The sequence below is a fragment of the Apium graveolens genome, chromosome 7, assembly GCF_009905375.1.
Source record: "Apium graveolens cultivar Ventura chromosome 7, ASM990537v1, whole genome shotgun sequence".
Lineage (NCBI taxonomy): Eukaryota > Viridiplantae > Streptophyta > Magnoliopsida > Apiales > Apiaceae > Apium > Apium graveolens.
The window spans coordinates 1,114,029-1,130,253 of NC_133653.1; the positions used below are offsets into that span (position 1 = coordinate 1,114,029).

General features: G+C 35.4%; 1 pseudogene; it reads right to left on the reverse strand.

Annotated features, from left to right (window-relative positions):
• Window positions 1–12,967: 12,967 nt before the first annotated feature.
• Window positions 12,968–15,887, reverse strand: LOC141671295 (disease resistance protein RPP13-like; annotated as a pseudogene).
• Between the last annotated feature and the right edge of the window lie 338 nt (window positions 15,888–16,225).

A 16,225-nucleotide genomic window follows, 5' to 3' on the forward strand; every position in this document is an offset into this window, starting at 1 on the left:
AACAAATCTAAGAATAATTTTGAAAAATTATGCTTAAATTTACATTGAAAGAAGAGAGAGACAAGTAATTTGGGACAATTTTTTTTTTCAAAAGAGACATGTATATTGGGACGGAGGTAGTATTAGATTATTTTGGTTGATTCTCCGTACATAAGTATACAACCTAGTTTAAAACCTTATATGACATAACCAGAGGGCCAATTGCTCATTATTTTTATACTCCCTCCATCCCAATTTATCTGTCTTGTTTGATTTTTGATGGTCAAATTGATTCAAACAAGACAGATAAATTGACCATAAAAAGTCAAACAAGACAGATAAATTGAGACGGAGAGAGTATTTGATAATACTAAATGATGCATAAAAGATCTTCAAATTGATGCCTCGGTGCAAAATAAAGAGTTGCTCCTCTTTGCGATAATGATACAATTTTGACATGCATCCGACATTAATCCAAGCTAGGATAAATCACATTAATCTTCAACACTTCCAACTGACTTATATTCATGTTTAGTTCAAGCCAGATTAATTAAAGGCTCGCTTGATGACTAAATAATTATTTGCAAATGATCAGCTATGCAGAAAGAAAAAGAGAGGATATGAGAATGCAGATCTACTTTTATTAGAAATTCAGCAAATTCCCATATGTGGGATTACATGTACGTTTGTCCTTTTATTCCTTGACAGCTTATCCTAGATAACAACCTTGGAAAGAAAAGTCTGCATTACCCCTAGCTATACTACTGGATAAATAGAAAGAGTAGATGGTCCCCTACTATAACAGAATAATAAAGTAATTACAGAAAAGCATGTGCTCTTCTCGGGTCTGCTTGTGCTCTCCTTTAGTCTTTCTTATGCTGGTGCAGAGATGGCATTCCCATCAGCCTTATTTGCATTGTCAGTTGCATTATCATCATTACTCCCCCTCAAGTGGAGTGGAGGTGAAACTGATGCTCCAATCTTGCTAAGAAGATAGTTGTGATGCTTCATAGTCAATGGCTTCGTAAGTATATTAGCTAACTGCATGTAGGTAGGAACATAATCAGTAACAATGGAGCCATCAGAAATCTTGTCCCTTATATAATGACAGTCCAACTCGATGTGCTTCGTGCGCTCATGAAGAACTGGATTAACAGCGATGGATAGAGCAGCTTGGTTGTCCGTCTTGATAACAGTTGGTGGGAGATTTGAATGTCCCATGTCTTTGAGCAATGAAGAAAGCCATTTGACCTCACAACAAGTTAAAGCCATAGCACGGTACTCCGCCTCAGCAGTAGAGCGAGCAACAACCGCCTGTTTCTTCATTTTCCACGAAACTGGTGAGGAACCCGGCAGAACACAGTAGCCAGTGGTTGATTTTCTGCTAGTGGGACAACTCACCCAATCGCTATCACAGAATGCAGTAAGTGTGGCTGAAGAAGAGGAGGCCAATAGTATACCCGGAGCTGGATTTGTGAGGAGATAGCGAAGAATTCTTTTAGCAGCCTGCATATGGACCGTAGTGGGTTTGTGCATGAACTGTGCAAGATTATGCGCAGGGAACGACAGATCAGGTCTCGTGAGAGTAAGATAAATAAGTTTCCCCATCAAATGTTGGTATGGTTGTGGATAAGACAACAAATCCCCCTTTTCTGGAGTCAACTTGACATGCGGATCCATAGGTAACTTGAGCGGTATTGCAGATTGCATGCCAAACTCGTCTATCAAGTCCAATACATACTTTCTTTGGGAGAAAAAGAAACCACTCACACTTCTGTCAATTTCCAATCCCAAAAAATAGGTGACTGGCCCCAGATCTTTCATATGAAAGGTTTGGCACAATGACACTTTAAGTTGAGCAATAGATTTCTCACAATTGCCAGTGATCAAAAGATCATCGACATAAACAAGTATAAGTGTAATAGTGTCAGATTGTACCTTCATAAAGAGGCTGTAATCTGCTTTGGAATGCACATAATCAGCAGCAAGCAAGGTATCAGACAGCTTGTCGAACCATTCTCGTGGCGCCTGCTTGAGGCCATACAAGGTCTTTTTCAATCTATACACTAGACACTACTAGAAAAAAGACCTTAGACATCGGTTAAAAACCGTTGTCTATGTAAAAAATATATGATGTCTTCGCGACTGATGTTAAATGTATTTTCTCATAGACATCGGTTAAAAACCGACGTCTATGTAATATTACACATCGTTTCTGGAAAATTTCTGATGTCTAATTCATATTGATGTTATATAATTGTGTAATGTCAAGTTCAGAAATATAATATTAGGACGATTAGGCGTATTTAAAACTATAACACACAAGCAATATTTATAAAATAACATCGATTACAAATAAAAAACCGATGTCTATAACCTATTAGACATCGGTTGTATTCAAAGAACCGATGTTAATTTGAACAATAGACATTGATTGTTTTCTAAATAAGCGATGTCAATTTGAACAATATACATCGACTGTCTTTTAAATAACCGATGTTAATACGATAAATAGACATCAGGTGTTTATTTTTGAATTGATGTTATTGCCTTGTTTATATGTGCTAATATCCCTTTATTAACATCGAATATTAGACAATGTATTAACCACAATATTGTAAAAACTTAATTCTCAAAACTCAACCAATACATATATATTATTACTCAATTGAATTCAAGATCAACAAATTCTCAATGTGTACAACTAATATCAAATATGTTTATCATTCTAAACAAAATACAACTAATATGTAAAATCAACCACATTTCTATTTCTAGTACTCAAGTCATTCCCTTTCACGCGGGCTCCAATTTTCTTTACCATGCTTCCAATCAATAAAAAGATATTTGTCTCGCCTAAAAATTTTCCAATCCTTTAAAAGATATCTGATGCATAAACTGAAACAGTAATGAGGGAATCAATTAGTATGTATCCGTTAATAAGGTAGGTGACACTAAACAAATGGAGGACATGTGCTCACCTTTGAGAGCACTTGAACAATGAGAGCTAGTATGTGCATAAAAATAACTCAATGTTAAAACAGAAGCAGTAGTATAAAAGCCTTCCATCAAAAGAATATCAACTAAGCATAATTTCCACCTTGCAGATTATATATAGTGTTTATCGTTGAACAATACTCTTGCAGCAGACTTTGAATCATAATTAGAGAGAAAAGCTGCACAATCTCCACCTTTTGCAGAATATATATGAGCCTGAAATATGACAAACAATCAGTACACTACAAACTAATGAATTTTGCGTAAAGATCTGGAGAAGAAAGATCCGGTTTATTATTTACCTCCTTTGGGTTACTGCTATTGTTACAACTACTGCTTCTACTCCTACTATTCTCTGCCTGGGTCTCCGTGAGAGAGTAGGGGTGAAGGACATATAGTGGCGTGCAACTAAAGCATCTCACACAAGCCTATTTACCAAGGTAAATCCACCTGGTTTTCACCCATTTGTATGCCTTGCAGGATAAACAAAGAGCATAGATCCGACTTGGGAAAACAATTTTTTGTCACTGATCCCGTGAAATAGAGCCAGAGGCAATTTTAGTTACTGAAGTTTAAGAATTGCAAAAGCTTGTGTACAAAATGCAGAGGAAGATTAAGTTTTACTTATAAATTATAAAAATAAATTGATTGCTTATAAATTATAACAATAAATTGATTGCTAATCCATTATTTATCTCTGTATCGCACGACATAAAGGTTTGGCCTTCAAGTAACGACATAAAAATAGGAATGCTGATAGTCTAATACCATTGTCTGTGACCTCTAATCAATCTAGTACATTTATAATTAAAACATTAATCTGTATGCCACTCTAAGGGGAAGAGGCAGATTGCAGTAACAAGTGGATATGTACAAAAAAACAATAACCAAAAAGAGAACAAAAGGAAAACTAATTTATTATTTTCCACAAAGATATGCGATACAGCATCTTCCAGCCTAGACATCTCTCTATGATTTGTAGAGCCTTTCATATCAATTACAAACAAATATAAATAAAAGTGTAGCGAAGCAATATATGGAACTTACCTTATTACGAACACTGCAGAATCCAGTAAATTGGAGTGTGGCTCCTAACAAAGAATCAATAACACTCCCGGATAGTCCTGCCAGAGTCGAAACGGGTATCACCAGTAGTTGATTCAGGGATTTATCAAACATACAATTTGTTGTGAAAAACCCCATCAGAATAAAAGTCAGCCCAATGATGCTTCCTGCTGCAGCAGCAGCTATAAGTCCTGTTTTTGTCACTCCACCATTTGTTCCCCTTCGAACTGGCTGATAATAGTGGAGGAAGTGAGGAACATAATTAAGACAGAGAATGTAAACAAGCAAACAAAGGGACTGGGAAACTAAATGCAGCTATTATCTACATGGTCGTATAATTACTAGAAAGTTTGAACAATGTGAAATTTTAAAATGACTGCAAGCAAATGCTATATTTAACTAAGAGAGGATTGCGAAAGAGATTTATATCTTAAGCCACTCGCCATTAGCTATATTCTTACAATAACTACTGTAACAATAGCCATCTGCAACACCTCCATTTCATTCAAGTAACAAGTTAATTACTTAAGTCGATAACACCGAGAAATATGCAAAAATGGAAGTAATTCAAATCTAAAATTATAACCTTAAATGGCTTATTGTTTGTTCTGAAGCTAATGCCTGGAACATACTTCATCCAAACAGGAAACCCTCTGAACAAATTTACAAAAAAACATACATCCCATTAAAATAACTTCACATTTTAATTTTCACCGACACATGCATCAGAATAAACAAAATAAGATCTAAAACAACTATATACAGTACCCAAAATTCCATTCGGTACAAACATAAGGCCCGACTCGAAGATTCGCATAAAGCCTGCTTTCTGTACTGTCTTTAGAAACCTAACTATATCATATCTCCCCTCAAAATTGTACTGAAATTAAATAGAAACATATTATAGATCTTAAAGTAAAAAATGGAAACAATGTAAAAGAACCAATTACTAGAAATAGAGATAAAAGTAAAGTACATTGCCAGGAGAAGGCTCATGAACATTCCAAAACATATATGTTTCAATAACATCAATGCCTCCATCTTTAGTTTAAAAGATTTGAGCGTGTGCATTGACAATACTGGAAGCCACCTGGTGAAGCAAAAAAAATTATTACTACATACAAACGGATAAAATGATCTTCCATTTGAGTTTCAACTACTTCAATAAAATGTCAAACGGGCATCAAGAATCTTAAAGAAGATGCTCAATTGGTAAACACAGGAGAGAAAAGCAAAAAGGTTCGTATCCTTGATACAAATACACCAAAATATTCCAGATTTTTCATATTCATATTAGAGAAAGCTATCACCAAGCTATTTACTAAACCAAGAAAACATGAATTACGGGAATGGAAATAATTTACACAGTATCTCTAATCATTGAAAAGGCTATGTGATCTGGAGTAATTGTTATTACTCGTATAATTAGTACATGAATAAACAAGTGGAGAGAGATGGATTTCTGGTGGGTATACGAAAGGGAGACGGACAAATTAAACCTAATTGAACAAACAAACTTAATTGAACAAACAAACCTCTTCAGAAATTAGGGTTTCTCGTATATGGGATGTAATTAATTGAAGGTGTTCTTCAATTTGGGGTTTAATTGAAACCCTATATACTTGCAATCAACTAATATATTGTGTGTGAGAGAGAGAGATGGAAGAGAGAGAGCGGGAGAGAAGCGGAGAGATGGAAGAGAGAGAGAGAGCGAAAGAACCAGAGAGAACAGAGAGAGCTCAGAGAGAGAGAGTAGAGAGAGTGAGAGTGAGAGAGAGAGAAAGAGAGAAGAAAAGAAATTAGGGGGAAAACAGGTTTTTTTTGGTTAAGGGGGAATATTTGGGGAATAATGGGGGGAAAGTTTCCGCGTGTTTTTTTTAATTTTTTTAAGTTAACCATCGACAACGGTTGTAAAATACAACCGATGTCTATAAAACAAAGTCATCGGTTATATAGAAAACCGATGTCTAACTAACGTTTCTCAGTTTTGAAAAATAACTATAGACAACGGTTATTTTCTCGACCGATGTCTAATATAAGCAGTAACATCGGTTTTAAAATAACCGATGTCTAAAAAAACTTTAACATCGGTCGTCTGAGCAACCGATGTCTAAGGACCGATGTCTATTGACATAATTCTGGTAGTGAGATGTGATGTAATTCTCAGATTGAACTCCCCCTGAGAATGTGGGATCCGACTTCCAGTTCCCGAGTACCCTGGAGGCATCTTCATATAAACAATCTCATACAATGATCCATGCAAGAAAGCATTCGAAATATCCATATGATAAACAGACCAGTTTTGCATCGCTACAACAGCAAGTATGGCCCCGATAGTTGTCATCTTAGCAACCGGAGCGAAAGTCTCCTTGTAATCTATACCATAGGTCTGTCTGCACCCCAAAATTACCAATCGAGCCTTGTATATTTCTCAATCGTTCCATCTGGTTTAAACTTTGTTTTATATACCCACTTGCAGCCAATTGCTTTTCTGTTAAGTGGTAACTTAGTAATCTCCCATGTATTATTCAGCTCCAGAGCATCCAATTCTACATTCATGGCATTGATCCAGTGATCATGGGTCACAGCTTGATGAAAATGAACAGGATCTTTATGGTGAGTAATAGAGGCAAGAAAACAACTGAAGGAATTTGTAAGTGAATGGTCAACAACTGCAGAAGCACACATAGCAGTGTTTGACATAAAAGTTCCCAGCCATTGTGGGGGTTTTGATTGTCTGGTGGTTCTGCGGAGAATGGGGGTTGGTCCTGTAACAGTTTGTTCAGTATGGGTGGTACATGTTGTAGGTTCAGGAGTAGGTGATAGAGTAAAAGTTGTGTTGGAGTTTTGAGACAAATCTTGATCAAAGTCAAAATCAAGATCATCAGAATAAGTAGATGGGTTAGGCACAGGCATAGTAGTAGGCACATATATATTTGCAGAGTTTGTGTTTAGAGGAAATATAGTTTCATCAAAGACAACATGTCTAGAAACAAAGGTTTGTGATGTGACAAAGTTTAAAAATCTGTGACCCTTTGTGGAGCTAGGATAGCCAATGAATACACAGGATACCCCTCTTGCTTCAAATTTGTCTATGCTATGATCATGATTCACCACAAAAGCTAGACAACCAAAAACTTTAAAGTGATCATATGTAGCAGGTTCTTCATGCAATTTTTCATAAGTAATTGCAAAATCCAACACAACACTAAGCAACCTATTAATTATATGTACTGCAGTAAGAACACATTCACCCCAATATGAAAGTGACAATCCAGATTGAAACCTCAAAGCTTGAGCAACCTCTAAAATATGTTTATGCTTTCTTTCCACCCTAGCATTTTGCTGTGGTGTATAGGGACATGACTTTTTATGCACAATGTCATGCTTAGCCAGAAATTCATTACATGCTTTATCAGAAAATTCATGTGCATTATCAGAGCGTATGGTTTGGACTGTACCTTTGAATTTAGTAACAACAAACTCCTTGAAAGTGACAAGAGTTGGCAAGTAGTCAGACTTCCTCTGCAATAGATAGACCCAGGTCACCCTGCTATAATCATCCACCAAGGTCAAAAAGACTTTTGTGCCAAAGAATGACTGAGCTTAAAGGGTTGTTTTGTTAACTTTGCCATTGGACAAGTTATACACACTTCACCTTGTTGTCCAATAAAAGGTTTAACACATTTGAAATGCTGCAATTTAGAATGTGAGGCATGTCCCAATCATTGGTGCCACAGGGTATATTGGTTACTTTTAGCAGTCAAACACATAGGCATGTCAGCAACCCTTTTATCTTGCATATAATACAACCCTTTCTTCAGCTCTCCTGTAGCCACCACTTCTTTTGAGGCAGAGTCAACAATAGCACAACCTTTTAAATAAAATGTCACATCACAATTTATATCTTTGGCCAGCTTGTGAATTGAAAGCAAATTATGATTAAATTGGGGAACATATAAGACATTGAACAATTTAAGTCCATTATGTAGCACCACATCACCTATATGAGTAACAGGAGTGCTAGCACCAGTGGGTAACTTTATAGTAAAGAGGATGGGGCAGCCTTGACATTTATCATATTTTCTAAAGAGGAAACCATGTGGTCTGATGCCCCTGAATCCATAATCCACTTAGATTTAGGGGCCTTGACAATGTTGACATTGACCATTCCTGGGAGCCAAAGTCCAACTCCTCATCTGTTTCTGATCCTTTCTGCACTACACACTTAGGAAGCTTCTTCAATTATTCAAGTTGTTGATGAGTTATTTTCAAATCAGACTGTTCAGACACACTCCCCTGCACGTGATTAGCTGCATTAGGAGAGAATGCTTTATGTATCCCAGACCATTTACCTTGTTAAGAGTTAAATTTTTGACCAGGCTTTCGATACTTATGATGCCACTTAGGGTAGCCTGTAACAGTCCAACACCTTTCTTGAGGATGACCTCTATAACCATAAGCTGTACAGGTCAAAGACCTGTTACCAAAAGACCTGTCACCATTTCCCTTACTGTACATTGCCGCTGCATCACCATCAAATGCTACAGATTGGTTTAAAAGATCCCTCTGAGATTCCTCTTGCTGCATAGCAGCACATGCCATTTCAACAGAAGGCAAATGCACACTCATCAAAAGTTGACTACGTTGAGCACCATAAGTATCATCAAGTCCATTTAAAAACTGAAACAACCTAGCCTCCTCTTTTACAGTTGCTATAACCTGTAGCAGTTTTGAAACGTCAGGAGTCATAGTTGTGACTGCAGGAAGGATATTTAGAGATTCTAATTCTTCCCACAAACAGCTCAACCCAGTAAAATAATCAGAAAGTTTCATTCTATTTTGCTTAAAATTAAACAGATCCTTACTTAACTTATATTTTCGAGAACCATTTATCGACGAAAACCTTGTTTCCAACTGCTTCCATATATCACTAGCAGTAGTGATAAATAATACAGAAGTTTTAATAGCATCAGAAATATTGTTGTGAATCCAGGAGATTACCATATTATTGCAAGTGTCCCATTGAGCGGCTTCTGCGGCATCAGATGTGCTCCTAGGAATAGAGCCATCAACAAAACCAAACTTTCTTTTAGTTGAAAGTTGGATCTCAAACTGTCGTCGCCAAGCTCTGTAATCAACAGGCCCTTGCAGCTTGGACACACTCATTGAGGTTGGGCCATCTGAAGGGTGTAAGAACAAGGGGTTTTGGAGATCTGTATATGTGAATTTACTACCTGAGGCCATGATTTCTAGAAGACAATCGATAAGCAGTGCAAGAAACAAGAATGCACGGTACTAGAAATTCAAAACAAACACTCAGGATTTGTATAAAAAACTATTCTCTTTTTTATCACAATCTGCTCTCAAGCTATCAATGCAGCTCTGATACCATGATGACTAAATAATTATTTATAAATGATCAGCTATGCAGAAAGAAAAAGATAGGATATGAGAATGCAGATCTACTAGAAATTCAGCAAATTCCCATATGTGGGATTACATGTACGTTTGTCCTTTCATTCCTTGACAGCTTATCCTAGATAACAACCTTGGAAAGAAAAGTCTGCATTACCCCTAGCTATACTACTGGATAAATAGAAAGAGTAGATGGTCCCCTACTATAACAAAATAATAAAGTAATTACAGAAAAACATGTGCTCTTCTCGGGTCTGCTTGTGCTCTCCTTGAGTCTTTCTTATGCTGGTGTAGAGGTGGCATTCGCATCAATATTATTTGCATTGTCAGCTGCATTATCATCATTACTTTCCATTCCAAGTATGAAATAAACAAATATAAACCACATATAGACTTGCAATTGCAGACAACCGCAACCAACAATATATCGGTTACTCTTTAAAGATAAAGAGTTCAAAGAAATATGCTCATGCTCAGTAGAAATATCAATTAGTAGAGATATACCAGAGCTTTAAGATTGCAAGTGAACTATTACGGAATATGACTGCTTCCAACTACTATAAGTACCAGAAATAGCAACTTCACTAATTACCGCATAGCAAGATCATTAAATATTCAAGCGCATTCAAAATGGCTTATATAAAACTATGATTGGCATATAAAAGGCTAAATATAAGACAAAGAGTCAAATATCATGCTTCCTGACTCTTTTTAAAGGAGACAAAGAAGTTGCACATTGCAGCAGGAAAGACTATACAACAACAAAAACCCGAGCACAATTGGTTATGACATTGATGTTCCTGAGGTTACCTCAGATGCACTTCCTAGATACACTTCCTGAGTTTAAATTTTTTTCTCATTTTAGAACTCGAGGGTATTGTAGTAATTACACAATATTATATGCATTTACCAAAATACCATTACTATTCTATACTAAAATACACTTGCATTTCAGGAAAGCTCCTGAGTTAATTTCAGGAACAATTTTTCTCACTGGTTATAACAGTTCCACTTACTTTAATTTTTATTGACTGTTCAAAATAGCATGAAATGGCCTCATTATTCTTTATACATCTAAGTCAGACTTTACAAGCCTGCAATGCAAACGTTGTTTTAGGAGTGTACACCGGTGTTATTGTAATTTATTATCAATTTATAATTATTTATTTAGCAGTAGCATGATAATATATATATATATATATAATCCACTTTTTCTAACACATGAAGTAGGGCAACAAAGGTGGATTCAATGCTTGTAGCTCACATGCAGATAATAAATACGTTGTAAGCAAAAATAATAAATTCATAATTTAAAGAAAGAATTAGTTCATTATAATAATGAAAGAAACATGTAAATTGTAGATTACCAAACCAAAATATTATAATTTGTATTCAAAATCTTTTGTAACTTTTAACATAAGGTGCTTTTTTTCGAATTTGCAATCAACATTCAAGCATATATGAAGTCAAAAGCAATTCAGAATACATATTTTTTACAACCAATGAATGATCCATAAAATGTTTCAAGTTGCTCGAATTATTTTCCTGCACCAGCCTAAAGTACTCAGACCTTGTAATTTGACTCAATCAAATCAAAGGCATATCTGAAAGCATTAAACTATAGGTCAGGTGTATATTCACTTTGTATCTAAAACCTGACACAAATAGTTTACCGTTGACTCATTTTCGGCTTAAGTTCTTTCCATCATATTTACGTAAATATGTATTATGTCTAGAAAAACAAAATATGTGATAGTAAGTAGAATACATATACCTTTCCAGAACCGACGGGGAGGGTGTTGTAGTTTAGTCCTCAAACAAATTAAAAATTATTAAGATACCCCACCATCAAGACTGCAAAGAATGTATGATATATAACAAACATATTATCATGAGCATTTTTACGTACACTGCCCATGAGTTTGGTCGAGTTCTTTATTATAGGACAAAATAATTTGAAACAACAACGGAATAAGATGAATTTGACAAGCCTTAATTGAAGAAACTAAATATGAACTTTGAGTTTGATAACATGCCTTAAAAGAGCATAAAAATTTATACATATTGGTGCATAGTAATATATTGTATCGAAAATTACTGTTTTGAAGCTAAATATAGATGATCACAGGGGATCCTATGCAGTCTATGTATATAAGCAAGGATCTAAGAATAGAGATCAACCTACACAATTATTGGGATGATAGAGCAAACAATCATAAGACCAATGTAAGCACAACTAAGCAAACATTCTTGCTAATTTGTAATCAAAAGAGTTCTAAATATAAAAATTGAGGAGGAGATACATACCGAGAATTTCATGGGCATTGACCTTTATTCTTGACATACAGTTGAAGATGATGATCATAGTCAAGTAGAGCAGAATCATGGCCCTTATTCTCACAATTTGTGGAGAAAAGGCCCAAAATATCACTGATGTTATAAAATGGCGTTTTATATCACTCACAAACGTGATATTTAGTTGCGTTTATAATATATACCGAACGTTAGAGCTAACTCAGTGGTTAGGTGGTACATTTTGGAGCTCTGTGTCTTTTCTTCTCAAATTGTGATACTAAGGGTCATTACCCATTCATTAGGCCATGTTGCTTAGCCGATGCTGTTGTCAAGAAATTTTGGGATTATAATCCCGAACTATTATACAGGAAAAATAATCTTATTATTATTAATTGTAATTCCTTGAATTAAATTACTCTATCTTTCTTTATTTAGAAATTTTAAGCCCAAGAACTACTAGATAATCAATCATACGTGGACAATGGACATATATTAAAACGTTGATGTTAAAAATTTAAATTTATTAAAGATCAAGAATGAATACAATTAAAATTAATATTATGTATTTGTGGAGGACCAACATGAAATTATGATGAAAGTTGATATAATAAATATTAACCTAAAATTCGTGTCATGTACGGGTGTTTTAAATAATTGTTATTTTAATATTTTATTAAATATATTTGTTAAAAAATAAGTATGTCTAAATAAGTGTATTATTTATAATATTAAATTTTAAAATATATAAGTTCATAAACTGACCCATTAAATAGGTTCATAAAATTCAATATGCAACCCAGTTACATACAACTGGTTTTTCGCTCCCAGAGTGTTTTAAAATTATAGTAATATAAATGTCCTGTTAAAATTTTTAATTTTTACTAACAAAACCCAACCCAAATAGTATGATATTTGTGTTATGATTATAATGTAAATATCATAATTATTATATGATTTTAAAAATTTTATTATTTCATTAAAATATACTATTGAGTCATATAAGAAATAGGATTATTGAGTTCAAATTAATAAAAGAATTGCAATTGAAAAACGGGTAAAATAATATATATAATATTATAAGTCATATAAAAGTAAAAGAAGAATAAAAATTATACATTAAAGTTATAATGAAATTCAAAAAGGAGTTAAACCAAGAATCAATAGAAACCAAAGGAAATGTTAAAGCAAAGGGTAAAAAAAATAAAACCAAATTTAATAGAATCATAAAATATTTAGAAGTATAAGGAAATAAAAATAAAACTAAATTTAATAAAATCATAAGACATATATAAATAAAAGATAACAAAAATAAAACTTAACATAATGGAGTCATATGACATGTAGAGGAATAAAGATGTAAACAAAAGTAGTAGTAAAATTAAAAAGACATATAAAAGTTGAATTATAGTCATAGAACCAGGGGGTCATCGAACCAGGGGGTCATTGAACCAGGGGCGTACGCGTTCTGCTAGTTGTGCAGGAATCTTCTTCAGTTTTGGACAGTCAAGTGTTCTTCCAATTCTTCCAATTCTTCCAATTCTTCCAATTCTTCCAATTCTTGTAATCTTAGAATTTGAAGACTTGGAAACCCATTCTCACTGCATACCATTTTGTTTGCCCAGTACACATTAGAACCCAGATGAAGAGCGGTGAGATTCGACAAACTTCCCAGAGTGGGCATTGGATCTTCTGTAAACTCACTGTCGCTTAGACTTAAGTCCGTGATTGAATTGGGCAGATGACGTAGTTCCGATGGATGTTTTAAAATACCCGATAAGTCAACGCTCTTGAGACGATTGCAAGACGAGAGTGGTTCCAAAGAATAGTGTGAATGTTTGGAGACTTGTTAAATTGGCTACGGACTCCAGCGTGTAACTGTATCCTTCTTCTTCATCATCTTTATCAGATATAGAGAGTGTATGGAGGTTGGTAAGATTAACAGTATCAATCTTCATCCATTCTTTATACTCTATAACACCAAGAGTCTGCAACTTTGTTTGGTGGGTACCTATATTCAAACTCCCACTAATTCCAATGTCTAAATGCCTCAACTCATGCAGCTCACAGATCTCCCTAGGAACTGTGTAGTATGTATTACTCCCACCGTGCAAGGTTTGTAGCTTTTTAAGCTTGCCTATAGTTGCTGGAATTTCTATACGTATTTTAGAGTACTTCTCATGACCCATTAAGCCCAAGTACTTTAAGTGAACTAAATCTCCTATTTCTTCTGGTATTACCTCTGAATGTACACTTGTCATATCTAGGACTTTAAGATTTTTGAATCTCGCACACACCAACTTCATTTCTTTTAATTCATATTTACCACTTAAATAATTTACCACTGCCAATGAACGCACAAGTAAAGCATCAAATCTACGCTCAACTAGTTTCAAGTACTCACCTATTTCATTGTAAATGACATGACGAGGTTGTCCTTCCAACAAATGAATGAGTTCTGGATGGTGTTTACCTGATTCCAAAACGACCAACAACTTGTGCTCCTTTGCTTTTTTTATGGCAAGATCACGGACAAGATCATGGACCCGGCAACCCTGAACTTGTCCGTTCCATCGCAAATCATTAACCTGAAGCAAATTACGGTTAATCAGCTCATTCAAACAATCTTCAGCCAAATCCTCCATGATTACTCCTTCACCTTCTTCGGCTTCTGATATGAATTCCTCTGCAATCCATAGACGCTTCAACTCGTCCAAATCAATCACATGGTCTTCCGGGTACCTTGCAAGGTAGAGAAAACAGTCTTTCATTTGGGGAGACAAGTCATTATAACTCAAACTCAGTATTTCCCCAATCTGGGGAGACAAGTCATCATCCTTCAAGTGTCTCCATATATGCTCCTTCACCTTTGACCAATATTCATAGCTCATATTGTGTAATAACAGGCCGCTTAGTACCACAATTGCAAGTGGCAAACCTCGACATTTACCAACCATCTCCTTTCCTAATTTCTCCATATTTTGGGTTGTTGGTTTTGCTCTCTTACAGAACAATTCCCAGCTCTCATCTTCCGTTAGAAAACGGAGTTGATGGACAAAACATTTGTCGTCAACAGTCTTTGCAACTGTTTTGTTGCGGGTGGTTATGATGATTCTACTACCGTTTTTCTGGTTTGGAAAAGCAGTTTTAATCTGGTCCCAAACCTTTATGTCCCATATATCATCAATTAAAACCAGATATCGGCCTCGACTTTGCAGTAACTCTGGCAGGTGCTGCAGCAAATGGTACTCGTCCATGGTTGACAACTTTTGTTCGTACTCAGCTCCCATAAAAGACGTCACTAATCTCTTCAAAACATCTTTTATGTTATATTCGTTGGACACACAAACCTTAGCACGAGAATCAAAATTTCTCAACTCGCTAGAGTTGTACAACTTTGTGGCAAGTGAAGTCTTGCCCAAGCCCCCCATTCCGTGAATTGAAATGACTTTGAGGGAGAGGTCCTCGCTATTAAGCTCCCCCATCAAAGTCTTAAAATCATCCTCGAAGCCAACCACTTCCACCTGGTTATTAATGGCGGTTATTCTCAACAATGTTCTCTCATTCTGCTGCTTGTTTGGTGTGGCTAAGATGTTGTCAATACGGTACTCATTTCGCCTATTCTTGATCACAGTAATTCTTTTCTTGAGTGAATCTATCTCCTTGCCGATATCATAAAGCGTAACTTCTTCTTTGATCATGCAAACACAGGCCCGAACACGATCCAAGATACCTCGTTTCGGAGCTGCATATTTTTCTTGGTGAGCAAGGAAATCGCTCAGGATTTTTATCGCATCATTGGCGACATCTCTAACGTCCTCCACCCAGTTCCGAATTTGCTCCTCTTCCAGTCTTGATTCTGCAGATCTTACGGAAGATTGGAGGTAGCGCAATTCATCTTTGAGCCACCTTAAATTATCTTTCACTTCAAGTAGAATGTTAACTTCTTGTGCAATAAATTCACCAAGCTTTTCGATTGCAAAAGATACGATTGCATCAACCATTCTTCCCAAGAACAACAAGAATAATATTAATCTTATTAAGTGACTCCAGAAAGCTGAAGATTTTAAAGATTTGTATGTTTTGTTAGGCCATCGTAAACTTAGATTTTAAAGTAGTGGTCCAGAGATTATTTTAATATCGATTGCAGAGTGGTGTCTTTTTGTGGATAGTTGCAGTTTAATAATAACAATATAACATAATTAAGCAAGCAAACCATTAGAAAGTGTCAGATCCGGGAGGTAATTTAGGCTTAGCAAACCATTGTTGACTATCAGACCTTTCTGAGCATGAACGAGATAATTTAACATGATTAATTACATGAATGCAAATTATTAGTGAATTAAGAACCTTGTGCCTCTCACTAGATTTGTATGTTTTAAAGCTAGTAGTATTTGTGTCTCCAGGGTTGATATTGATAACTAGCTCTATAGCTCGTGCAATGCGCATACATATTTTATATTACGTGAATTGA